The following is a 25,604-nucleotide window of genomic DNA, read 5'->3' on the forward strand; positions in this document are numbered from 1 at the left end:
TTTTAGGATTCCGTGGCTCCAAGAAGTGGCAAGTCGTCTGTATCAGCAGAGGCCATAAATCAAACGTGGTGAGCTGTAGGAGACTCAAGAGCCCGTTTTCTTGTCATCGAAAATTGCACGCATACTTTCTGAAGTTCTCCTAGAGCTGGCATGTTGGCTTGTGAACATTCATGGACGCGTTGAACACAGCGGGCGTTTGGATTTTATGGCGGAAGTGACTCTGGAAGCGGTTGTCATCTCTGCGTCAGCCAGAGCCCAGCAGCTCCGAGTGTGGTCCCCGGGAGTCCTGGAGGACAGAGCTGTTTTCAAAATAATACTGAGACCTCTCTTACCTTTTTTTCCCCACTCTTTTACGAGCCCCTGGTGGGATTTTCCACAGGTTACGTGATGTGTGATGACATCATCACTAGTTAATGTGTGCTCGGATACCCTTGTTTTTGAATTTTTCTAATATTATAAATATCACTAGATATAATTCATATAAACAAAAACTCTTCGGGACTCTCCCAGAATTAAATTTTTTTTTTTTTTGCCATGCTGGGTTTGCCCTGTGGTGCATGGGTGTCTTTAGTTGCATTGCATGGGTTTAGCTGCCCTGCCGCGTGTGGGAGATTTTAGTTCCCTGACCAGGGACCAAACCTGGGTCCCCTGCATTGGAAGGTAAATTCTTAAGCACTGGACCACCTGGGAAGTCCCTCCCAGAAATTTTAAGACTGAAAAAATGATTCCTTTTTTCTTAGAGTTCTCAGTGGAGGGTGGTTATTGTTTTTTGTAATAAACATATTCCAAATCTGAGTCTGCAATCCTTTTCCAGGGTGTTAGCAGTTCGGCAAAATGAGATTTGTCTTCGGAAGACAAAACCATTCTTCCCTTTTGAGTTGCTTGCATCTTTAGAAGAATCCCTAAGCCCTGAGCAACGTATTTCCTAAAAGAAAGGGTGTTCTTTCTCCCTTGGTTCTCTGATGATTGGGTCCTCTTTCTAACTTGCAGCGTGCCCGACCCTCGTTACTGTGATTGTTAACAAGGCAGCCTGCTGAGCGCCAGAACCCATTTTTCTGTGTGATCGAAACTAAGCGGCATCCCTCCTTCCTGACCTCTCCTCCACTCCACTTGGAGGCTTTGAGAATTAGCTGCTCGTAGATTAAGTGCCCTTAATCAGTTCATCTTACATTACAACGTGAAGTTTCTCTCCTGTTCTGCAGAGGGCTTGATTTTCATTTGATATCTGAGATCATAAGAATAGTAAGTGGATTCCGAGGAAATTTCATGAAGAGGAATAATAATGCAGAGACAGGGTGGAGATTGTGGGGATGTGGAGCTAATTGATTAGTTTAGAATCTTCTAATTTCCATGAGGAGTGGAGGAGCCCAATTTGTCTTTCTTCTCCTTGGCATGGCATTCTCACAGATTGTCTGATGTTTCATTAGCATCTCGACACCACAGCTGATGTCTAATTCTGTTGAGTAGGAATATCCATTGTGTTTTTGCCATGTGCATTTATTACTTCATGATTAGATTATTTGGACTCGATTAGCTGATTGTCTGAGAGCTGGGGAGTGAACTCAGAGGGGAGAAGACCTCTTGGGGTCCTAAATTTTCAGTGTCACTGGTCTTTTGAACACAGTGGACAGCTCCTGCCCCGGTGCTAACAGACTGGACTTTGGGGGCCATAAATGCCTGGTGTGAATGCCCTCTCCTAATGAAACTTTTGGGCAGAACGCTCCCTTCCTCAGAATTTTCCTCGTCCTGACGTGTGGTCAGCTTCATTGTTTCGTGTCCATCATCCCTGGTTCCTCGCCTGGTTCCAGGGTTAATTTGCACGCTTGTCATCCTGGGGTTTTTATTTTCCTGCCCCTGACCTGTGTATGGAGACTCTTTCCGGTGGATTTGAAAACCACTAGCTTCTAGTGTGAGGACCTTCACACCCGCACGCAGAGCTCAGGCGACCAAATGGTGTTCGTTTGCCAAATAAGCCTCTTTGGCGTCCCCCGCCCCCTAAAAATAACATCACTCCTGCAAGTGAGAGTCGCAGGAAGTCATCACAGGGCAAGTTCGCCTCACGGCCCCTCCGCAGCTGAGCAAACCTGGGTGACCAAACGGAGCCAAACCAAACCAAGCCACAGGGGTGGCTCCCGTGGACGCTTCTACGCCTGCTCCCCAAGCCTGGTGGTACCCGGTGCCCGCCTGGGGGCTCCATCACTCGCCCAGACGAGGTGGTCCTGGAGGCAGGACTGTGCCCAGCAGCCTTGGTTTGTCAGGCAGTCTTGCCTCATCCCTGGAGGCCCAGGGTCTCGGGAGGCAGCGTGCTGCAGAGGAAGAGGCGGTTTCACCCATCTGTCCTTCGCAGTGATGGACTCTGTGCTCGCTGGGTCCTGATTCATCATGTTTGTCTGCTGAGTACTTGTTGAGTTCTGGTTATTAGCTGGGCAGAGGAGAGCCGGTTGCAGAGGGACCAAATGGGCAAGATGAGGTCCCGGCCGCTCTCAGAGACGCCCTAGAAGCTGTGGGTGCTCCAGGTGGTGTCTGGAGGGAGACAGCCATGGGCGAGGCTGAGGAAGCGTCTTCTAGAAAGAGCCGTGAGGGCCCGGAGGATTCTCGGGGCAGACAGGGAACTGGGGAGGGGAAGGGCAGGAAGCAGGGCCTTGTCTGCCTGCATGGATTCGCGTTCTGCCACCGCATAGACATCACCCATCGACCAGGAGCTGTTTCCTGTGAGCTCAGTCTTGGCCCCACAGTCCTTTCCAGAACACGACTCCTGAAGCCTCATAAAGAATCCTTCTCGAGCAGAGGGAGCCAGGGAAGCCAGTGGCCTAAGCTGTTGAGATGCAGCTCTGACCCGGTGCTTGGGGTGGGACCTGGGGATCTACCCCACCCCCGGGGCGATTCTGCTGGGGAATAGGCCTTGACCACCCAGGAGGCAGTGTCCCTGACAGCTTAGCTGGTAAAGAAGTTGCCTGCAATGTGGGAGACCTGGGTTCGATCCCTGGGTCAGGAAGATCTCCTGGAGAAGGGATAGGCTACCCACTCCAGGATTCTTGAGCTTCCTTGGTGGCTCAGCTGGTAAGGAATTTGCCCACAATGCAGGAGGCCTGGGTTCGATCCCTGGGCTGGGAAGATCCCCTGGAGAAGGGAAAGGCTACCCACTCCAGTATTCTGGTCTGGGAGAATTCCGCAGACAGTCCACGGGGTTGCGAAGAGTTGGACTCGACTGAGCGACTTTCACTTCCACGCTTGTACTCAGGATTACCTTCCTGGAAGGTTCAGTGAACCGTAAACTGTGCACACTTTACTTTTGTTTATATGCAAAGCGGAGTGAAATTCTAGGCTTCAATAATTAGAGCCAGGCTTTTCCTCTACAAAGAATGTCCAATAGTATAGACGACCTTATCTGCAGAACAGAAATAGAGACACAGACAGAGGAGAATCGCAGGAACACCAAAGCGGGAGTCGCGGTGCGGGGAGTTGGGAGGCGGGGAGTGACATGCACACACTCCTGTGTACAGAACAGGTCAGTAACCAGAACCCACTGTAGGGCTCAGGGAGCTCTCCTCCGTGCTCTGTGGTGACCTAAATGGGAAGGAGACCCCCAAAAAGAGGGGATGTATGTGCACATATAACTCATACACTTTCCTGTGTAGCAGAAACCAGCACAACATTGTAAAGCAACTATACTCCAATAAAAATTAAATAGAAATAAATTTTTATCAATGTATATTTTTGAGGTACAAAAGAATAAAGCACATACTCCAGGTTATTATTTAAAAAAAAATAAGACTGTCCAGTAGGATTTTCAAAAATTGTGTGGCGATCAGGAGAGTTCGTAGTGTCTACCCTGTGCATTGGAGCCATCCTGCTGCCCCCGAAGTGGTGATGAGTCCCCCACCCCTGTGATAACTGATAGTACCCCCGTCTCCTAATGTTCCCTTGGAGACAACCATCCCTCCTGAGAACCGCTGGACCGAAGCGTGGGGCTGGGGGTTTGGGGCGCTGTGCCAGCCTGTGCTTTACCCGGATTGTTAGTGTGGGCAGTGTGGGTGGAGGGCAGCCTGGAGGCAGCCTGGAGGTCAGGAAAGCTGACGTGGGGCCGTGCAGAGGAGGGAGCCTCATAACGGAGGGTTCACAGGAGGCTTGGCAGGGGACGGCGGCCGGCTGGATGCAGGGAAGAGTTAGAGGCCGAGGCAGCTGCCGTGTCATTTCCGGTTTCGGGCCGTATCTCCCTTGGCTGTGATGTTGCAAACCGTGCGGAGGCGCAGGACGCAGGGCAGGCGCGGGGGTCGTGAACGGGTTTGTTTTGAACATGGTGAGTTTCCATCCCCCGTGGGGTTTGCCAGGGGGATTTTTCAGAACCAGCTTCAGGTGGAGACTTAGGAGTGTGGCCACGTGGAATCGTCAGGAAGGTAAGGGTGCTTGCAGCCACAGCACGGATGCGGCTTGCTTCGGCTGTGTAATTCCTCCTGGCCGGCTGGGGGCGGGCGTCACGGGGACACGGGCAGCGGTGGCCCTGCAGGTATTGGAGACCTTGACTCTGCTGTAACTCTCTCCTGGAGAAGGAAATGGCAACCCACTCCAGTATTCTTGCCTGGAGAATCGCATGGACGGAGGAGCCTGGTGGGCTACGGTCCACGGGGTCGCAAAGAGTCGGACACGACTGATGGGGCCCTGGGGGGAGAAACCTCAGTTTCCCCTTTTGCAAAACCAGTCTTTTAGAGTTAGAACTCTAAAGTTCCAAAAGCATGTGTGTTTTATGAATTGTCAAGAAAGATATTTTATTAGGCATTATTAACACAAGGAATCTGCAATCTAAAGTTGAATAGAGTTGACCTGATAGATAAGAAAGGTTATCTCAGTAGCTTTAGGAGAAAGAGGGCTCCTGGATGTCTAATTCATCCTCCTGCGGGGCTCTGGACCCTGCTCAGACACACTCTCCTCCTGGCCCTCAGCGCACGTGTGCCGAACTGTTCTGGGGGCCAAGCACTGCCTGGCACCATAGTGGAAACCCAGTTCAAAGCACTCACTTATCTTAGGGGTTAGTCGTGCCACTTTAACTATAAATGGAGTTTTATATGAGCCCAGGCTTTGGATTTAGAAAGGATGCACGTAAGCCAGAAGCCTCAAAGTTCTAGAAGTTTGGATCACATATGCTTTTAAAACTTCTATGTAAAAAACAGACAAACAAAATTGCAGTACAAGCCCACTTCAGAGATACTGCAGTTCAGTTCCAGACACCACAGTAAAGCGAGGGTCGGAGTAAAGCAAGTCACACAAATGCTTTGTTTTCCCAGTGTGTACAAAAGTTATGATTACACTGTACTGCTGCTGCTGCCGCTGCCAAGTCGCTTCAGTCGTGTCTGACTCTGTGAGACCCCATAGACGGCGGCCCACCAGGCTCCCCAGTCCCTGGGATTCTCCAGGCAAGAACACTGGAGTGGGTTGCCATTTCCTTCTCCAATGCATGAAAGTGAAAAGTGAAAGTGAAGTCGCTCAGTTGTGTCCGACTCCTAGCGACCCCATGGACTGCAGCCTACCAGGCTCCTCCGTCCATGGGATTTTCCAGGCAAGAGTACTGGAGTGGGGTGCCATTGCCTTCTCCGTTATACTATACTATAGTCTGTTAATTGTGCAAAAAGCATTATATTTAAAAACAATATACATTTCTTTTCTTTTTTTATTTATTTTTTTTAATTTTATTTTATTTTTAAACTTTACAATATTGTATTAGTTTTGCCAAATGTCAAAATGAATCCACCACAGGTATACCTGTGTTCCCCATCCTGAACCCTCCTGCCTCCTCCCTCCCCATACCCTCCCTCTGGATCATCTCAGTGCACCAGCCCCAAGCATCCAGTATCGTGCATCAAACCTGGACTGGCGACTCGTTTCATACATGATATTATACATGTTTCAATGCCATTCTCCCAAATCTCCCCACCTTCTCCCTCTCCCACAGAGTCCATAAGACTGTTCTATACATCAGTGTCTCTTTTGCTGTCTCGTACACAGGGTTATTGTTACCATCTTTCTAAATTCCATATATATGCGTTAGTATACTGTATTGGTGTTTTTCTTTCTGGCTTACTTCACTCTGTATAATAGGTTCCAGTTTCATCCACCTCATTAGAACTGATTCAAATGTATTCTTTTTAATGGCTGAGTAATACTCCATTGTGTATATGTACCACAGCTTTCTTATCCATTCATCTGCTGATGGACATCTAGGTTGCTTCCATGTCCTGGCTATTATAAACAGTGCTGCGATGAACATTGGGGTACACGTGTCTCTTTCCCTTCTGGTTTCCTCAGTGTGTATGCCCAGCAGTTGGATTGCTGGATCATAAGGCAGTTCTATATCCAGTTTTTTAAGGAATCTCCACACTGTTCTCCATAGTGGCTGTACTAGTTTGCATTCCCACCAACAGTGTAAGAGGGTTCCCTTTTCTCCACACCCTCTCCAGCATTTATTGCTTGTAGACTTTTGGATCGCAGCCATTCTGACTGGTGTGAAATGGTACCTCATAGTGGTTTTGATTTGCATTTCTCTGATAATGAGTGATGTTGAGCATCTTTTCATGTGTTTGTTAGCCATCTGTATGTCTTCTTTGGAGAAATGTCTATTTAGTTCTTTGGCCCATTTTTTGATTGGGTCATTTATTTTTCTGGAGTTGAGCTGTAGGAGTTGCTTGTATATTTTTGAGATTAGTTGTTTGTCAATTGCTTCATTTGCTATTATTTTCTTAATTAAAAAGTACTTTATTGCTGAGAATCCCCTGGCAGTACAATGGTTAAGACTTAAAGTTTTCACTGCCATAGGCCCTGGTTAGATCCCTGGTTGGGGAACTAAGATCCTGCAAGCTGCAAAACGCAGCGAAAACAAAACAAGACAAAAAAACAAACTTTATTGCCAAAAAAGGGCTAACTATTGTCTGACAAGACGGCATTGCCACAAACCTTCAATTTGTGAAAAGCGTAGAGTCTGTGAAGCATAGTGAAATGAGCTATGCCCAGATGCATATCAGACAAAGGACCAGTATCCATCTTAGAAAGCAGAGACCTTTGCCAACTAAGGTCCATCTAGTCAAAGCTATGGTTTTCCCAGTAGTCATGTACAGATGTGAGAGGTTGGATCATAAAGAAGGCTGAGTGCTGAAGAATTGATGCTTTCGAATTGGTGCTGAAGACTCTTGAGAGTTGCTTGGACTGCAAGGAGAATAAACCAGTCCATCCTAAAGAAATCAACCCTGAATATTCATTGGAAGGACTAATGCTGAAGCTGAAGCTCCAGTACTTTGGCCACCTGATTCGAAGAGCTGACTCATTGGAAAAGACCCTGATGTTGGGAAAGATTGAAGGTGGGAGGAGAAGGGGGCGACAGAGGATGAGATGGTTAGATAGAGATTCAGTGGACCTGGATTTGAGCAAACTCTGGGAGATAGTGGAAGAAAGAGGAGCCTGGTATGTTACAGTCCATGGGGTCACAAAGAGTCAGATACAACTTAGCAACTGAATAAGAACAACAACCCATCATAGACAAAATCTTACTGCAAATCAGTAAGAAAAAGATAAGCTGAGCTATAGAAAACTGGGCAGCAGGATTGTTAACTGAAGAGTCAGACATATGTAATTGTACATTATATATAAAGATTCTAAGCTTACTATCAACTAGAGAAACTCAGAAGAAAACAGCATGATCAGTCTTCACCTATTGCATGAGTGACGTGAGGAGACAGGCATAGGCTGGACTGTGAATGGTCAGACTGATGCCTAGGGCAATTTGGGGACTCCTATCAAATCTTGAGCCTGTAAAGATATTTGAACATGGGTGTTTGGGAATGTGTTAATAATGACACAAGGAGAGTAGAGGTGAATGAAGAAACGTTGTTCCAGAGCCACCTGTCCTGTCCCCCCCAGTACCTGGGGGTGCTCAAACCAGATACGGGTCAAACTCTTTGTGGAGGTCCACCAAGGCGCCTGTCACTTCCTGGCCGTGACCTTTGCCCTGTGCCCCCGCCTTCTGCACTGTGGGCAGGAGTCCAGGGACACGGAGAAGGTCAGCAGTGTGTTATTTGCATTTCCTCACCTGAATCAGTTCTCACTCTATAAATGTCTTTGAACTGTGGAAATTTAACTTTGCAAACTGGATTTGCTTTTAAACAGTTGCTTTATTTTTGCTTGCCATACCCCGAAATGAGGCAAGTCTGGTTTCTAATGGTTATTTATAAGCACTAGGTAGCTATTCTTATTTTTCTGGTTCCCAAATTGTAGATTTCCTGGCTCTGAACGTGGTGCACACATCCAGGCGGTACTTTTTTTTCCCCCCATCGTGATTACCCTGCCAAATTCATGGAAGAAATCAACGTTGCATTTCAAGGAAAGGCTTTGTTGTGCTCAGCCTGTCAAGGAAAACCCTGATCCAAGCAGTTGGCTATTGGTGGATCAGAAACAAACTCCGGAGCCTGGGAAGGGAGGCCACAGTTGTGCAGAAGCAAGGAGACGGTGCCCGTCGGTTTCTGGAAGTCTTTTGTTCTGATCGGCTGTGCCAGCTACACTTCTGTGGTGTAGTGGAAGGAGCCGTGGTGTGTAGTCCAGGGGCCTCGCAGACTCTTGATTCTGCTGCCAGCTGTGTCTGCAGCCCGTTGTTTAATACTGTGGGGGCACGATGTTACGATCTGTAAAATGAGGGGTGGCTTGGGCGGTTAGAGAAACTGCAGAGTGTCGAGGTTAAAGGCTTTGGCTCTGAATGCCTGAGTGAATCTGAGGCCACCACTTACCAGCGGTACCACCTTGGGAAAGTTACTCAGCCTCTCCGATCCAGAGTCTTCTCATTTTTAAAGTGGAGATGGTAATACTGCATCTCTCATTAAGGAGGATTCGTGTAAAACACAGGAGACGATGTCTGGCATGAAATGTATGTTCAGAGGAAGTGGGTATCATTGTTACCATCGTTGTTAGAGGAAGTGAGTATTATTGTTACCGTCCTTGTTAGCGTTATTTCTGAAATCACTTCTGTCATTGTCTCGTCATCATCATCGTCTTTAAGGACTCTTTCAGCTAAAAAAATCCTTTGCAACTGTTCTCAGAAAAGCAGGTTAAAAGTAGTGTGAAAAGTAGAGGGAAAGGATGTCAGTGCTGTGGAAGGACAGGCCGCAGGCTGGCCAGATGGCAGCTGACTTGTCCGCAGCCTGACTTGAGCTGAGCTCCTCACTCACAGCTGTCGCTCTCCGCGGGGTATTTTCTGTTCCCTGTCTTACTGAATGGTTTGGGCACTCCCTCATTGTGACTGTTGAGACCATAATTGGTCAGTAAATCAAGAGCCTTGGTTTGTCCAGGGACTCATCTTTCACGTGTGTGTATACGCTGCTGTTGCTTAGTCGCTGCTGTGTCCGACTCTTTGGCGACGCCATGGACTGGAGCCCTCCCCTGCCCATAGGATTTTCCAGGCAGGAACACAGGAACGGGTGGCCGCACTGTCCTCCGGGGGCTCTTCCTTCTCCTGCATTGGTAGACAGTTCTGTACCACTAGCACCACCATGAAGTTGCCCTAATTGCCCAGACCACAGTTCCCTTTGCTTTACAGACCGTTCCATGGTGTCTTCAGGGATCTGGCTGTGGACACAGAGCTAGCAGCAGAATCAGGACTGTCAAAGACGCCTGGGCTGCATACACACCACGGGTCTTTCCACCGAACCATCCAAGTGCATCCTTGGTCACTAGCCCACCCGTCTCTGCCTTCGCCAGCTTGGAGATGCCACCAGCTTTCCCCCCTGTAATTCAGTTCCAGGTTCCTGCTCTCTTTCTGCCTCCATTGTTTAGAGTTAAGACCTTGATCTGTAGTGATAACAAAGTACTAACGATACTCCCTTCTTACTGGGGTGTGGGAACTGGACATCATGAAGTTCTCATCCCACCCCAAAGGAGCCAGACAGGGAAGCTCAGGAAGGGAGCTGGCTCCGTTAAATAGGAGTGTGACCGCAGCGACGTGTTAAGTGCGTGAGGCAGAATTCACGTTTGTGCAATGTAACATAAATCACCCAGAAAAATCCAGTCCAGGGCACTTCCACAGACTTAACAAAACAAACTGGAGGGTCTATTGATGTTTCTGACGTGAATAATCTCAGCCGGGATGCTGGCTGGCTGGCGGCCTCCGAGGCTATTTAAAGTTTTGCAAGAGCAGTGCTGTTCTGCAGGCAAGATGCTCAGTTTGAGGATCGCTGCCTGGCGGGGTGAGACTCAGGAGGGTGTTTGGGGCTGCAGACAGGGTAGGGGCCGAAAAAGGTTGTGAACCCACTTGCTCCAGAGAGGTAAACACCTTAGGAGCTGGTGTGATGGTGTTACTAGGAATTCTCCAAGAGCGGATATTTAAGGGCTCAGGGACCAAACATCAGGTGTGAGGGCTTCCCTGACAGCTCAGTTGGTGAAGAATGCTTCTGCAATGCAGGAGACCCTGGATCGATTCCTGGGTTGGGAAGATCCGCTGGAGAAGGGATAGGCTACCCACTCCAGCATTCTGGGGCTTCCCTTGTGGCTCAGCTGGTAAAGAATCTGCCTGCAATACAGGAGACCTGGGTTCAATCCCTGAGTTGGGATGATCCCCTGGAGAAAAGGAAAGGCTGCCCACTCCAGTGTTCTGGCCTGGAGAATTCCACGGAATCGCAGAGTCGGACATGACTGAGCTACTTTCACTATCAGATGTGAAAACTGTAAGAAGTTTTGCTTTTCCCCTCCAATTTGGAGTGGTGACAACGAGTAAGAAGAAAAGATTTAATGTACTTGAAGACAGATGACTCACTGATCCCACGCTGCACATATTTCAGCAGCTTTGCCCCATTTCTGCGTGTTACAGGTTTATTTTTGGAAGAGAAGTGTCTGTACTGATGCCTGTGGCTAAAGGATGCTTAGTCAGGAGCTAAACTGGCAGCTTAATAAAAGCAGAGAAGGGATCATGTTTGTTTTTTGTTTTTTTTTTACTGAAATCAGCTTAAATAATTTAAAACAAAAGGTTCTAGAACAAATCTATCCAATAGAAATATCATGTGAGCCATGGATCTAATTTAAAAATAGAGGAGGGATAATGTTTTTTGGATTGAAATGTTTAAAATAAAAAATTTAAGTAACTAAATTTAAAACAAAAGGTTCTAGAACAGACCTTGTCTGATAGAAATATAAGATGAGCCGTGAATCTATTTTAAAATTTTCTAGTAGCGACATTAAAAATAATTAAAACAGGTAAATCAATTGTAATATCATCGGCTTAACATGTGATCAGTAAAACACTCTGAAATATTTTACATTCTTCTTTTTTCCACAAAGTCTTTGAAATCGTGTGTATTTCTCACACTCCCAGCGTATCTCAGTTCACACCAGCTGCATGTCAAGTGAAAAAGGGAAGCGGCAAGGAAGGGAAGGAACGTTAGAAAAAAACTTTCAGATGCGTTATGAGCACTTAGATGCCTGTCAGGGCCTCACTGGCAGTCTCAAAGGCCACGCTTCCTGGTGGTCCATTTCAGTAGATATCGTTGGCTGAATCAGAGGAGTCCTTTTCCTGCCTGGTTAATATACATCTTTCTCTTCTCGTGCAGACTGTCATTGATAGATGGCATCTTTCTGGGTGAAAACACGGTTTTTTTTTTTTTACCATGTTTCTTCTTTGTTCTATTACTTGTTCTATATCCGTTACCCATTATTCTACTTAATCTCATTCTCAGGCTTTTCCGCTCTTCCACTGAAATGCGTGAGAAGGCAGCTGGGAAGGATTTTATATGCGTGTGTAGACCCAGACAGCATCAGGGACCCCCTTTTTCAGTAGTGGGAACCAAAATGCCTCCTAAAATCAGTCTCCTGAGGCATCATTGACCGCCCCCAGTCCATGTCTTACATGGCAAAAAATGAACCAGAGATTGCTGAGGACAATTTTGCATGCAAATTGGTGAGTGGAGCCCATGAATACGATTTTCTATTTCCATGCACCAATTTGGGAGTTTGCACATGAACGCGGTAATTGTTCATGCAAAGCTGAAAATGCAGGTGTGAAGCCTTTTTTAGAGCTTGAGAGCTGTCTGGTGCTATCCTCATTTGAGTGCTGTTGAATCTTTTGTGATGTCATACACATAATTTTATTTATTAAATGCATTCACAATATGTGGAACTTTTGGTAAGTCTTGCAAATGGCTCATTGACTGTGTCACTGAATACGTGTCTCCACTACAGCAGGGAGAGGGGGCCCACTGGTCTGCATCGCTGGTGTGTCTGGGAACCATGCCTTTGAAACCACGAGTGGGCTTCCTTTGAGGGTAGACGTGGTACTAAGCCTGCAGAGAATGGGATTTATTCTGTTATAAACTCTTCTTTTTTTCATGATTGAAGTACTGACATCTTATTTTTTTCAAATTTTGGTAACGTGAATGTGAACTTGCTCGTTCGTGTCTGACTCTTTGCGACCCCATGGACTGTAGCCCGCCTGGCTCCTCAGTCCATGGGATTCTCCAGGCAAGAATACTGGAGTGGGTTGCCGTTTCCTTCTCCAGGGGATCTTCCCGACCCCTGGATTGAACCCAGGTCTCCCACGTTGCAGGCAGACACTTCACCGTCTGAGCCCCCAGGGAAGTTTGGGTAACGCACACACATAACATAAAACTTAGGCCTTTCTTGTATTTTTCAGCGTGCAGTACAGCGGCCTTAAGTACATTCAAATTGTTGGGCAACTGTCACCACCATCCATCTTCCTCCACTGAAATCCTATATCTATTAAACACCAGTTCCCCATCTTCCCTTCCCCAAACCCTGGAAAGCATCATTTACTTCCTGTCTCTATGAATCTGACTATTCCAGGAATGACTCTACAACTTTATTTGTGGAGTGACTGAATTTTAGACATTTCTGTACGGAGAGTCTGTTGTTCTGGCCCCATTTGTAGGAAAGTTCACCATTAGCGTATTGATTTTTTTTTATCTTTTGCCCTGTGGCATGTGGGATCTTAGTTCCCCAACCAGGGATCAGACGCACGTCCCCTGTACTGGAAGTGTGAAGCCTTAACCACTGGACCACCAGGGAGGTCCCTAACTGTCATAAACTCTTAAAACTGGTCTGTGTGCATGGTGAATTTTTATGCTTTTTGACAGTTTCCATAGTGTATTATTTTATATTATTATATTCTGAAATGTAAGGGGAAAAAAAACTCTCCTAAGTAAAGACTTTATTGACATATTAATGTAAAACCCTGTTATAGAGTGGAGGCCCATTATGGTAATGACTCAGGATAAAAAGAAATAGTAATACGCTCTTCTGTCCCATGTAAATGCCAAACTGAAGTGCACTTACGCCCTCGGGGCGCTGTGGGTTTTGGGAAATTTCTTTTCCCCCCATTTTATACTGCTTGTGGTTAAGATGCTTAGTCTTGGGGCCGTCTTCCGGCCACGTCTGCAAAGTGAAATTCTTGCTTTCTTCCTTTGCTTCTGTTGTCGCCTCAACCTTTGATTCTTTTCCAGTGGCGGATTTTCATGTTTGGGAATTCCTGTGAGTCAGAGCAGCTGGTTTTTCCTCCTTGCTGCTCTTGTATCTCCTGCTCCTGCTGGAGGGGGGCAGAGGAAGCAGGGCTGGGGGGATGGAGGCGCGGTCCTCTCTGCTTGGGTGGCTGAGGGCAGGGTTGAGGGGCAGCCGCAGCTGGCACCGTTGGTTAGGAGAAGGTTTCCTGAAGAGGCCTGGTGGTGATGGTTATGCAGCAGTGTTAGTGTGCTTAGAACTGTTGAAATGTACGCTGAGATATGGTTACAGTGGTAAGTTTTTATGTATACTTTACCATGATGGAGAAAATAATAAACTTCCTCTGGGTCTTACCCTGGGTGATGGTTTTTGAGGACTCATCACGGGTTCTGTCATCGAGCTTGTGGTGGTTCAGTCCATCAGCCGTGTCCGACTCTTTGGGATCCCGTGAGCTGCAGCACGCCAGGTCTCCCGGAGTTTGCTCAAACTCATGTCCTCTTGGTATCATCTTGGCTAATTTACTTGGAGCCCAGACTGTGCGGCACCTCCGAGTTTACCCCCTTGAGTGGCTGCAGGTGGCCGTTTGCATTGGCCTTCCTTTGGCAGAAAAAGTTCTAGTGTGGTCATGACGTGGGTGGTGGCCGTATGGGTCAATGGAGGAATTCTTCATTTAGCGATGATTGTTAATGAGCCTTCTCCAGGCACTCGGGGTTGGCCAGCTTGTTGGCGAACAAACCCAGCCTGGAATCTTGCCTGGCAGAACTTATTTATTGGGAAGGACAGAAAAAGATTAAATGAATAATTTGTATAATTAAAAGCAGTGATAAATGTTAAGCAAATGATTAATAAGTAATGATAAAAGCAGTGTCATCCAGCTCGTACGTGAGCTCCATATATAAGTTTACATTTTCCAGTAGCCACATGTAAAACAGGTAGAAACAGGTGAGATGCACTTCAATACATTTTATTTAATCCTCATATATTCCAAATATTGTCATTTCAGTGTGTTAGCAATATAAAAAAAAAAAACTTCTTAGCCTAGGTATCTTGCATTCTTATTTCCGTGCTAAGTCATTGAAATCTCACGTACACTTTACACGTGTGGCACACTCGACTCAGACCAGCCACATTTTCAGCCTTGAAGCTTTTATGTGCTGATTACTTTTATACCAGGTCTTGAGACTTTTATCGTAGAAATCCATATAGGGTCTCATTTACATTCTAAATAGTTTCATTTCCATATTGTTTGTACATATTCATTAGAGGCTGGTCTTTGATGCAATCAGTTTATTGTAGTCTCAGAATCAAAAGAGAACTTCCAGGAGTGTCAGCTAGAGAGCTATCACGCTCAATTAGGAAAAAGGGCATAAAATACTGATAATCAGGTTCCCTTCTGACTCACGCTAAGCTGTTTTTGGGTCTGGTGTGAATGAGTTTGGTTAAAAGTTTGAAGACTTGGTAATCCTTCGTGTCTTCTCTATAAAGAGTACATTTAAGCATGTGAAATATTTTATTAATACTCTGGGTTCAGTTTCTAGCTGGTTGCTTTTAATATTTGAGTACCCCACTGTGAAATCTGAGCTTCACAGTGCCTGGTATTGTTTTGTTTTTAATAATTTATTTTATGTTAGAGTGTAGGCGATTAACAGTGTTTAGGTGGACAGCAAAGGGACTCAGCCATACATATACATGTATCCATTCTCCCGCAAACTCCCCTCCCACCCAGGCTGCTCCGCGGTCTGTGGGATCCTCCCGGACCAGGGGTCGAGCCCATGTCTCCTGCACGGGGGATTCATAGCCACTGTGGACTGGCGACCCCCATCTCAGGACTCATTTGATGAGCATGGGTTGTTTCGTCAGTTATTGCTGGCTGACCTGTAGAATCCTAGGTTCGTGGAAGCTTGAAGAAGTGCTTTTAGTCCTGCTGAGATTTCCCTCTTGAGTTTATCTGTGATGCAGTTAAGGTGTTAAGAATTGTGTTTTATGAAAGCAGGTTGCTGATTGCCTGGGGGCAGGGGAGAGAGGAATGCTGAATAAGCGCTTAATGGATTTGCAGTTGCCTCATTTCAGAACTAGAGACAGGTGAGGGTCCTATAACATTGTCAGTCAGTTCAGTTCAGTTCAGTCGCTCAGTCGTGTCCAACTCTGCGACCCCATGAATCGCAGCACGCCAGGCCTCCCTGTCTGTCACCAACTCCCGGAGTTCACCCAAACTCACGTCCATCGAGTCGGTGATGCCATCCAGCCATCTCATCCTCTGCCATCCCCTTCTCCTCCTGCCCCCAATCCGTCCCAGCATCAAGAGTCTTTTCCAGTGAGTCAACTCTTCACATGAGGTGGCCAGAGTACTGGAGTTTCAGCTTCAGCATAATTCCTTCCAAAGAACATTGTAAATGTATTTAAATGCCCCTGACTGACTCACTTTAAATGATTGACTTTATGTTAAGTGAATTTCAGTCCAATTAACAGAATATAAAAGAATACATAGTGTTTTAATGGTGTGGTCTCCTGAGTCTGGATGTGTGTGTGTTTCTTTCTGTTTTGTTTTGTTTCAGAAACATGAATTTGTTGATAAAAAGTTGACAAAAATTTGAATTTGAAGACCCTAAGATGGAAGTTTTATGCCCCAGATTTAGAAATGATACCAAAGACATGGGCTGCAAACCTTATTTTAAAGCTCAAATTCCTTTTTTTCACTTATACAGTGAAAAACCCCACATCGAGCAATGATTGACTTTTGTGTTTTGCTGAATTGGATCTACGGCAAAGCCAGGCACATTGAGGTTATAGAAATGGTGGCCTTCAAGGGACTTAGAGGGGAAAAAAAGGATTTGGTTGAACAGTATCGTTATCAGCTTCACCTGAGTGGGCGCTGACCCTCGGGAGATGGTGTCTGTCTCTCGTGTTGGGCTCCTGGTATTGACAGATCCGTTAGTGGATATAATTAGAAAAGCAGGGTCGGACTTTGAGTAATCGGGCTAAAGCAGAAACGATTGCTGGGCACGAACATGGGGGCTGTTGCAGCTGGGCGTGGCTGGCCTGCTGCAGGGACGTGGGTGAGATGTGAGGTCACTGGTCGTCGTGCATGAGCTTTCTTTCTTGTGTGGAAGCCGGTGTGTGTGTGTGCACTAAGTTGCTTCAGTCTGGTCCGACTCTGCGACCCATGGACTGTAGCCTGCCAGGCTCCTCTGTCCATGGGATTCTCCAGGCCAGAACACTGGAGTGGGTGGCCGTCCTCCTCCAGGGGATCTTTCCTTCCCCATAAGGAAATTTGAAGCAGCAGCAACATCACTTTGGCTCCTCTGCAGATGTCTGAAAGGCCTCATTTCCAGGGAGTCAACGGGGCTGCAGAATGTTTTTGTTAAACAAACAGTCATAGCAAAAGCAATCTACTTTATCCCAGGAGTGTTAAGAAATATGTGGTTTTGTAGATTACGCTTTTCCCCCTGTTTCATTCCTTTCTTTAAAAAAAAAAAAATAAAACCTCCAGGAATAATGGTTTATTTATTCATACGGAATTATTTTCTAAACACTGAAGAGCAAAACACTTATTTCAAAAGACCTTTGGACTCTCATGTTACCCGAAATACCTTTCCAGCAGTGCTTTCTGCATGTTGATTTTTTTTAAAAAGCCTGTTATTGGTAATTGAATGAGGACAAAGCAAAGATTTCCAAGGGATTTGAAATGTAGTTATGTGGTCCTAACCTCTTTGTTCATATCTCCATCAGTATAGAAAAGGGAGGAACTGGGGATTAACATATACACACTACTACATATAAAATAGCTTACCAACAAGGACCTCCTATATAGCACAGGGAAGTATACTCAATACTTTGTAATAACCTATAAGAGAAAAGTGAAGTTGCTCAGTCGTGTCCGACTCTTTGCGACCCCATGGACTGTAGCCTGCCAGGCTCCTCCATCCATGGGATTTTCCAGGCAAGAGTACTTGAATGTAAGAGGAAAGAATATGAAAAAGAATGTGTGTGTGTGTGTGTGTATGTGTATATCGGCATTGCCTTGCTGTACAGCCAACACTAACACGACATTGTAGATCAGCTAACTCTGATCTTCAAAAGTGTGACATACACACACGATGGACTATTATGCAGCCTTCAAAAAGAAAGCAGTCCTGATACATGCTGCAGCATGGGTGAACTTTGACGAAACTGTGCTAAACAAGATAAGTCAATCACAAAAGGACAACTGTCATATGATTTCACTTGTACTAGGCACCTGCAGTAGTCAGGTAAGCAAGAGACAGGAAGCAAGCAGAGGCCTGCTTCCAGTGCCTCTGGGTGTAACCTTGCAGACGTGGATGCGTCGCGATGACGGGAGAGGGCACCGAGGAAGCACGTCAGCGCCCGACTGGCGGTCGCCCCTCGGTAGTGTCGCCGTCTGGGATGAGAAGGAGGCGGGGGGCGTCTGTCCTCCCACACTTATGGAATGCCCCAGCCAGACTCTGCAGCCCACCGGGTGAGTCGTGTCTTGACTGTGTGACCCCATGGCCTGTAGCTCACCAGGCTCCTCTATCCATGGGATTCTCCAGGCAGGAATACTGGAGTGAGCAGCCATTTCCCTCTCCAGGGGATCTTCCCAACCCAGGGATTGAACCTGGGTCTCCTGCATTGTAGGAGCCACCAGGGAGCCCATGTGGGGTTGAAATGAAGTGGGACTGACTTGGCAAAGCTGAGGATTAGGAGAGTTTCTATGAGGGTCAAGAACTGTGAGTTTTTGGGGGTAAGAATTAGAAGTTCTGGCACCACTGGGCCCCCCGAGCCCCTCAGTAATAATCTGACTGGGAGGAGAGGGTGCCGCTCTCCTGGTGAGGTGGGGCTTCCACCTCCTTGTCCGTCCCTGGCTCTCTGTCTTGCTTACCCTATCCATCGGACCCTGGGGCCTCAGATCCTGGCCTTGCGGTCTGTCCCAGGCCCAGTACAGGTCACAGGATGAGACCCAGCCTCTGCTCGGGCTGGAGAACTGGGGCTTTGCACGGCGGCGGGACGAGTACCCACTTGGGATGGAGGTGGCTCCCAGAGCATGGGACCCCGGCTTGCATTCTGAGCACTGTTGGTGAAGTTTGTGAGACAGGACAGTTGAGAAAGTGGAGAGGAAAGTGTGACCTTCGAGTGGGTGCCGAGCCCTAGCCTGGAGAGTCACGCTGGCCAAGACAGTCCAATCGGGCTCTCTCCTTCAGCAGTGTGGTTTTTTAATAAGTGCGTCTGTGTATGTTGGGCTGTGCTGAGTCTCCGTGGCTGTGCGTGGGCCTCCTCCAGGGGTGGCGAGCAGGGCTCCTCTGGAGTTGTGATGCGTGGCTTCTGGTTGCGTGACTCGGTGTGTTGCAGAGCCGGCTCTGGGGTGCTTGGGTTTCAGTGGTCGCAGCTCCCAGGCTGGAGGGTGCAGGCTCGGTAGTTGGGGCATGCGGGCCTAGTTGCTCCGAGGCGTGGGGGATCTTCCCAGAGCAGGGATGGAACCCGTGTCCCCTGCATGGGCCCGTGGCCCCTTAGCCAGCAGCCAGTGGGGAAGCCCTTCAGCAGGGAGTCTCGCCCGGCCACGCCAGCGACAGGTTCTTTCCCCCGCCTTTCCGTCTCTCCACCAGCCTGCCTGCCGTGTGATTGTTGCTTCTTTTGACTCTGGTTGGGAGGACCCTTTCAGTTCACGCTGGAAATATTTATTCTATTCTCCGATGTCCCTTTCTAGTTAGAAACTTATACCTTAGTCTCCAGATCGAAATATTAACATCGTCGCATTTGAAAGTTGGATGCTCCTTTGGAATGGCCTGTCAGGGGTCTTCGCTTTCAAAAGAAGGGACCCAAGAGACAGGGTGGGAATTACATGAATCACCCAAGGTTATGTAATTTGTAAACAAAATCAGGCAAATATTACAAAACAAAAATAGTGGAGAGGTTATTCTGATGGGAGGGGTGGGGAAAATAGACCAAGAGGCCACTTTTGGTATGTTCCAAACACATAAGTCATTCTTTCGTTTGTTTTCCCAGTAATAATATTGGGGAATTGGTCACTTTACAAGAACAGGGCTTTTTTTTTTTTTAAGGTTAAGGTTCAAAAAGAAACATGGAATTAAGGCCTTTAATCATATTTACAATAGGGACCTTTTTTTTTTAATTGCCATAAGATGGTTGAGATTCATTTTTATTTGTTTTTTTAACCATGAAGATCAACTTACTTTGACAGCACACATACCAAAAATTAAAGCCATAAAATCCCTTGAGTTTTGACAGGAAATGCATCTTTAGATTTGGAGATAAAAATTTTAAAGATGTTATGTTTTATTCAGGAAGCGTTTAGCCGTAACGTGGTTGATTGACTAATATTTTTAGTGCCCTGACTGGCGGGGTGGAGGTGAAGGCATGCGGGGGGTTGGGGAGGTTCAGGGCTGATCCGTCCTCGGCGTCTGCGGCCAGCCGGGCCCCGGGGCCAGCTCTCGGTCCTCAGCATCTGCGGCCAGCCGGGCCCCGGCTCTCGGTCCACCACTCCCCGCGCCACCAGGCTCGGCCATTTGGAGCCTCATCGATTACACATGCGTCATCCCGTGTGATTCCTACATCAACTCTGTGATGGAAGTAATCTCCGTTTTATGTGCAGAAACTGACCATTCACATGTCTGGGGTTGAGGCCAGTCAGGAGCGTAGCTGATCCTAGAATCCCAAGGCTTCTAAATGCATTGACTAAAAAAAAAAAAAAATGCATTGACTGCTTTTATTTTATTGTTTTAATTATAGGATGATGTGTAAGAGGAAACACATACAAATGATCAAAATTTTGGTACAGGCTTATTTTATCATTGCAGAAAGAGTCTAAGATACTTGAAACATTTATCAAATACCAACCTGTAGAGACTTACTTGAAGGTCTCATCTTTGATGACTCACAGATGCTCTTTATGTACAGTTTCATCAAAGAGGAGGGTGGTCTCCATGCTGTATGGTATTTTTAGGTTTGATGGATATTATAAAATTACCCTCCAGAAAGGTGGCTCAGAAGGTAAAGAATCTGCCTGCAGTGTAGGAGACCCTGGTTCGATTCCTGGGTTGGGAAGATCCCTTTGGAGGAGGGAATGGCAACCCACTCCAGTGTTCTTGCCTGGAGGATCCCATGGACGGAGGAGCCTGGCGGGCTACTGTGCATGGGGTAGCAGAGAGTCCAACATGACTTCTTCTGAGGTGCTGCCCTCCAGGAAGGCTTACTCCTGCCAAAAGTCCATTCAGGTTTTTAAATGAAACGCCCAGTGTCTGTGCCACACACACACTTCAGTTGCTTTGTCATCTGACCGCGGGGGAGACCCGCCCCTGGTTCCCTTTACACAGGCCCACTCCCGTTGTTTGCAGGGCCCCAGACAAGAGTGCAAGAGATGCTGGACTGGGCTGGCACTCGGGTGAGGCAAGCGAGGCAACATGTTTTAAAAAGAGGAGATCCGGAGCAGTACCGTGTCGAGCTGTACTGGAGCTTGAGGCGAAAGGAAAATCGATAACACTGATCCTATCTTTATTAACATTTCTGATAGTGCGTTCATTGTGGACTTCGGGTATTCATTTTCACTTTTAGCATATTGCATTCAACATTGATTTGTCCTGGTTGCTGCGTTTTGGTGCCCCTTGAATTTTGCACCTGCAGCAGTGTCTCCTCACCTGCTCTCTGCTAGTTTCTATGCCGCCCTGTGCCTGGGGTGCCCAGGGATTGGGGAGGGGGTCTGTGCAGGGCCCACGGTGGGCCTGGGGCTTCCAGGGCAGGGCCCACCAGGGTCTCGGCTGTGTGGGGTTGGAGCGTGGGTCACGGTGGGTGTGTGCCCTTAGATCCAAAGGTCCCCTGCCCAGTGGAGGAACACCAAAGGAAACTATCTAGAAAATTACTCCTGTGGTTCAGTAACTGAGTCGTGTCTGACTCTTTGCAACCCCATGGACTGCAGTACACCAGGCTCCTCTGTCCTACACTATCTCCTGGAGTTTGCTCAAATTCACGTCTGCTGAGTCGGTGATGCCTTCCAACCATCTCATCCTCTGCTGCCCCCTTCTTTTGCCTTCAGTCTTTCCCAGCGTCAGTGTCTTTTCCAGTGAGTCAACTCTTCGCATCAGGTGGGCAAAGTATTGGACTTAGGCTTTAATCTCCTGGAGGGGTTGTGAATACATGGGAAAAAAAGTGAAAGTGTTAGTCACTCAGTGAGCCCAGCTCTTTGCAACCCCTGAGTCACTGAGTTAGGGACTCAGTCGTATCCAGCTCTTTGCAACCCCATGGACTGTAGCCCACCAGGCTTCTGTGTCCATGAATTTTCCAAGCAAAAATACTGGAGTGGGTAGCCATCCCCTTCTCCAGGAGATCTTCCCAACCCAGGGATGGAAGCCAGGCCTCCTGCATTGCAGGAGGATTCCTCACCGTCTGAGCCACCAGGGAAGATGTATATGGCTCCAGTTCTGATGCAGTAGGTCTGGGGTGGTGCCCGAGAGTCTCCGTTTGTAGTGACTCTGCTGCTGCCCAGAGGGGCAGGCGTAGAGGAACCCTGCTCCGAAGCCAGGCTCCAGGGCAGCAGCACCCCTGGCCTGCTGCGTTTCTGTGCCTGGGAGTACGCTCTTTCCAGACTTACCTTCAAGTTTTGTTTTGTTCTCTTTTTTTATAAATCTGACACCTTATCTAGAACTACTCTTAAAGGGAAACATTGCATGCTTTCCAGCTTTCTCCATCAGCCTTATCTTTGTCGATGTTATCATGGCAATTTCTCCAGGATGCTGGTCATTTGCTTTAGAATAAAACACTGCTATAGATTTTCTTTTCATATAAATTTTGTGTGTGATGTGTGGAATGAGAGTTATAGTGTCTGACTTTAAGTACATTCTTAAGTACCCTTAGATTGCATCTTTAGCTTGTTTTTAAAGTAACACATTATTTTTTTAAATACATAAAATTTTTATATAATATTTTTATTTATAAAGAAGAAAATTAAAATGTCTCCTAAGCTCCACCCAAACGATTACTGTTGACGGTAATAGTGTTGAAAGTACATAATAAAGTAAAATCTACCTTTCCACCCTCCCCTCCCTTCTCCAGTCTCTCCAATATCGATGTTTTTGTGATTTCTTCCAGAAAAGAGAATTTCGCTCATCTCTCTCTCTCTTCCATTTTCTTTATATGTTAGTATCCTGTGATGAGTACTGCTAGACCCCCTGACTCTTAGTCGTGGGTCTCGGACACGTTTTCATTAGCATGTAATCCTCTTAACGGTTCATAGGATTCATCACTGGGGTGTCCCAGTGTTGAGCTTGCCCTACAATGAGGAGCCCTTCGCCTCTTGGTGTTGGCAGTAATCCCGTGGTGAGCATCTTTGCGCATGTATCTTGAGACACATCTGTGTGTCCAGCGTAGGCATAATACCCAGTGGTGAGGCTGTTGGATGCAGGGTGAATGCACTTTTAAGACTGAAGGCAAACACCACACGACCCTCTGCAAAGGTTCTCCCCTGTCAGCCACGACGAGCGAGACTGTTGCCCCAACGTTCTTGCCCACGATGAGTATCATAGAAGTAAAAGGAGAAAAGAATCTATTCAAATAGCAATAAAATATAAAATAACTAGGAAGAGATTCATAAGTGTGCAGTAGCTACGTGAAAAAAATTATAATATGCATCTGAGGGACCCCAAAAAGTCTTGAATAAATGAAAGTCATGCCATGTTCTTGGGTGGAAACTTGTGGCATGATTAAAATATCCATCCTCGGGGTGTTGACATTTTTAAGTTTCTCTAAAGTATTGTTTGGCTTCAATTTCCAATTCCTATGGATTAAAAAGAAAATCAGATAGTCTGAGGGGAGAGTGATAAGTTAGGAATTGGAGACTAATATATCAAACTACTATCAACAGGGACCTACTGTGCAGTACAGGGAACCATATTCAGGATCTTGTAATAACCTATAATGAAACGGAATTTGAAAAAGAATAGATATATTGAGATATGTATAACTGAATCACTTTTCTGTACACCTGAAACTAACACAATATTGTAAATTAACTATATTTCAATTAAAAATGAGTAAAAAGAAGAAAATCCATTCTCAGCTATAATGTGAACATGATCTGATAAAAATAGCAACAAGATTTTTTTGAGGGGTAATTTAATGAACTTATTTTAAAGACCACTCAGAAAAACAAATAAACAGAAAGATTCAGAAGATAGGAAGATAGGAAGATTCAGAAAATAGCATGACCAGATTTTAAAACATAATATAAACACTTTAAAACCTGTATAATATTTATATGCATAACATGAGTTTTGCCATGAAGAATTTTTTTTTAATGAAGTTGAATCTGTCAATCTTGCCTTCGGTAGCTTCTAAGTTTAGATCATAGAACAAACCTGTGTTATAAAACAATTCTCTGCTGAATTCCTATAGCAATATTTCATTTTTTACACGTGAATCTTGGTTCATTGGGAATTTATGAAATGTGAATTCAACACTTCCCATCCACCCCCAGTTTGTCCACTTTTTCTCACTGATTTGAGATGTGGTCTTTATCATGTATTGTATTCCTAAGTATATTTAAGTTTATACCTATGATCCATTAGATTAGACCTATAGATCCATAGATCTAATACGGGTTTGTGCTATAATCTAGACTTAGAAGTTACTGAAGGCAAGATTGACAAATTCAACTTCATTTAAAAAACATTTTTCATGGCAAAACTCATGTTATGCAAAGTCAAAAGACAAACGAATTGAGAGGTATTTGCATTATCACAAATAAGAACTGGATTTCCTAATATATGAAGAATTACAAACCAACAGATCAATAACCCAGTTGACAACTAGGCAAAAATTATGAATTAACAGAAAAGACAACATAAATAGCATTTAAACGTGAAATGTTTAATATGAACAAAGTACAAATTACATAACAAGAGAACTATGAATTACCACCTCCTAGGAATCATCTTTTCACTGTGACAGTAGCCAGGGCGTGGGGAAAGAAATGGGCCTCCCAGGTGGCACCAGTGGTCAGGGACCCACCTGCCGAAGCAGGAGACGCAGGAGACGCGGGTCTGCTCCCTGGGTGGGGAAGATCCCCTGGAGGAGGGCGTGGCAACCCACTCCAGTGTTCTTGCCTGGAGAATCCCACTGACAGAGGAGCCTGGCGGGTTACAGCCCTTGGGGTCACAAAGAGTCAGACACGACTGAGTGACTGAGCACAGTTGATAAAAATGGATATAAAATTGGGTTATAAACATTATTCTACCATTTGTGTAAAAAAATGAGAAATGTAAACTTATTTACTTGTGTACAAATTTAGCAATTGTTAACATGTGTACAAAAAAATGGATAGTATTGATTGCCCAAAGGGAAAAAGACTAAGACATGGAGGATGGGGCAGGAATGTACACTTTTCACTTGAATCTGTTAACTTGTGAATGTTGTCTGCCCTTCTCCAAAAGATTTTAAAATCATTCAGTAGGCGAAAAACATTTATTTATTGTGATATGCAGAACTCTAATCGAGTTAATTTGAGTGTCCTTTCAAATAGTGATTACCTTTTTATGCCTTTTAGACAGTTACCTGTTCATCTATTTTGCCCATTTCTCTTTTCTTTCTTTTTTTTATTGTTTGTTTTGCAAACTAAGGAAATAACCCCTTTGTCCTAAGTGGCTTATCAGTGTTGGTCCAGTGTGTCTTGGACTTTGTTTTGCTGCTGCTTTTTGCTGCACAGCAGTTTAGATTTGTGTACAGCTGTCATCGTCTCCTGATCCTCCTCCTCCTTCTTTTCCTTCCCTCTTATCTTTTGAGGGGGTGGAAGTGATTTTTCCAGTGTGATCTCTGGGAAGTTTGGCCCTAGATTCAGTTCAGTTCAGTTCAGTTCAGCCTCTCAGTCGTGTCTGACTCTTTGCGACCCCGTGGACTGCAGCATGCCAGGCCTCCCTGTCCATCACCAAGTCCATCCTGGAGTTTACTCACCTCATGTCCGTTGAGTCGGTGATGCCATCCAGCCATTTCATCCTCTGTCGTCCCCTTCTCCTCCTGCCCTCAATCTTTCCCAGTAAGTCAGCTCTTCGCATCAGGTGGCCAAAGTATTGGAGTTTCAGCTTCAGCATCAGTCCTTCCAATGAATATTCAGGACTGATCTCCTTTAGGAT

At 46.1% G+C, this 25,604-nt stretch overlaps 1 protein-coding gene across 8 annotated transcripts in view; it reads left to right on the top strand.

Annotated features, from left to right (window-relative positions):
• RFTN1 (raftlin, lipid raft linker 1) overlaps positions 1-25,604 on the top strand; it is a 220,955-nt gene that overhangs the window by 57,286 nt on the left and 138,065 nt on the right. The gene's annotated exons all lie outside the window — the stretch shown is intronic.

This window comes from Bison bison, unplaced genomic scaffold, assembly GCF_000754665.1.
Source record: "Bison bison bison isolate TAMUID 2011002044 unplaced genomic scaffold, Bison_UMD1.0 scf7180017864374, whole genome shotgun sequence".
NCBI lineage: Eukaryota > Metazoa > Chordata > Mammalia > Artiodactyla > Bovidae > Bison > Bison bison.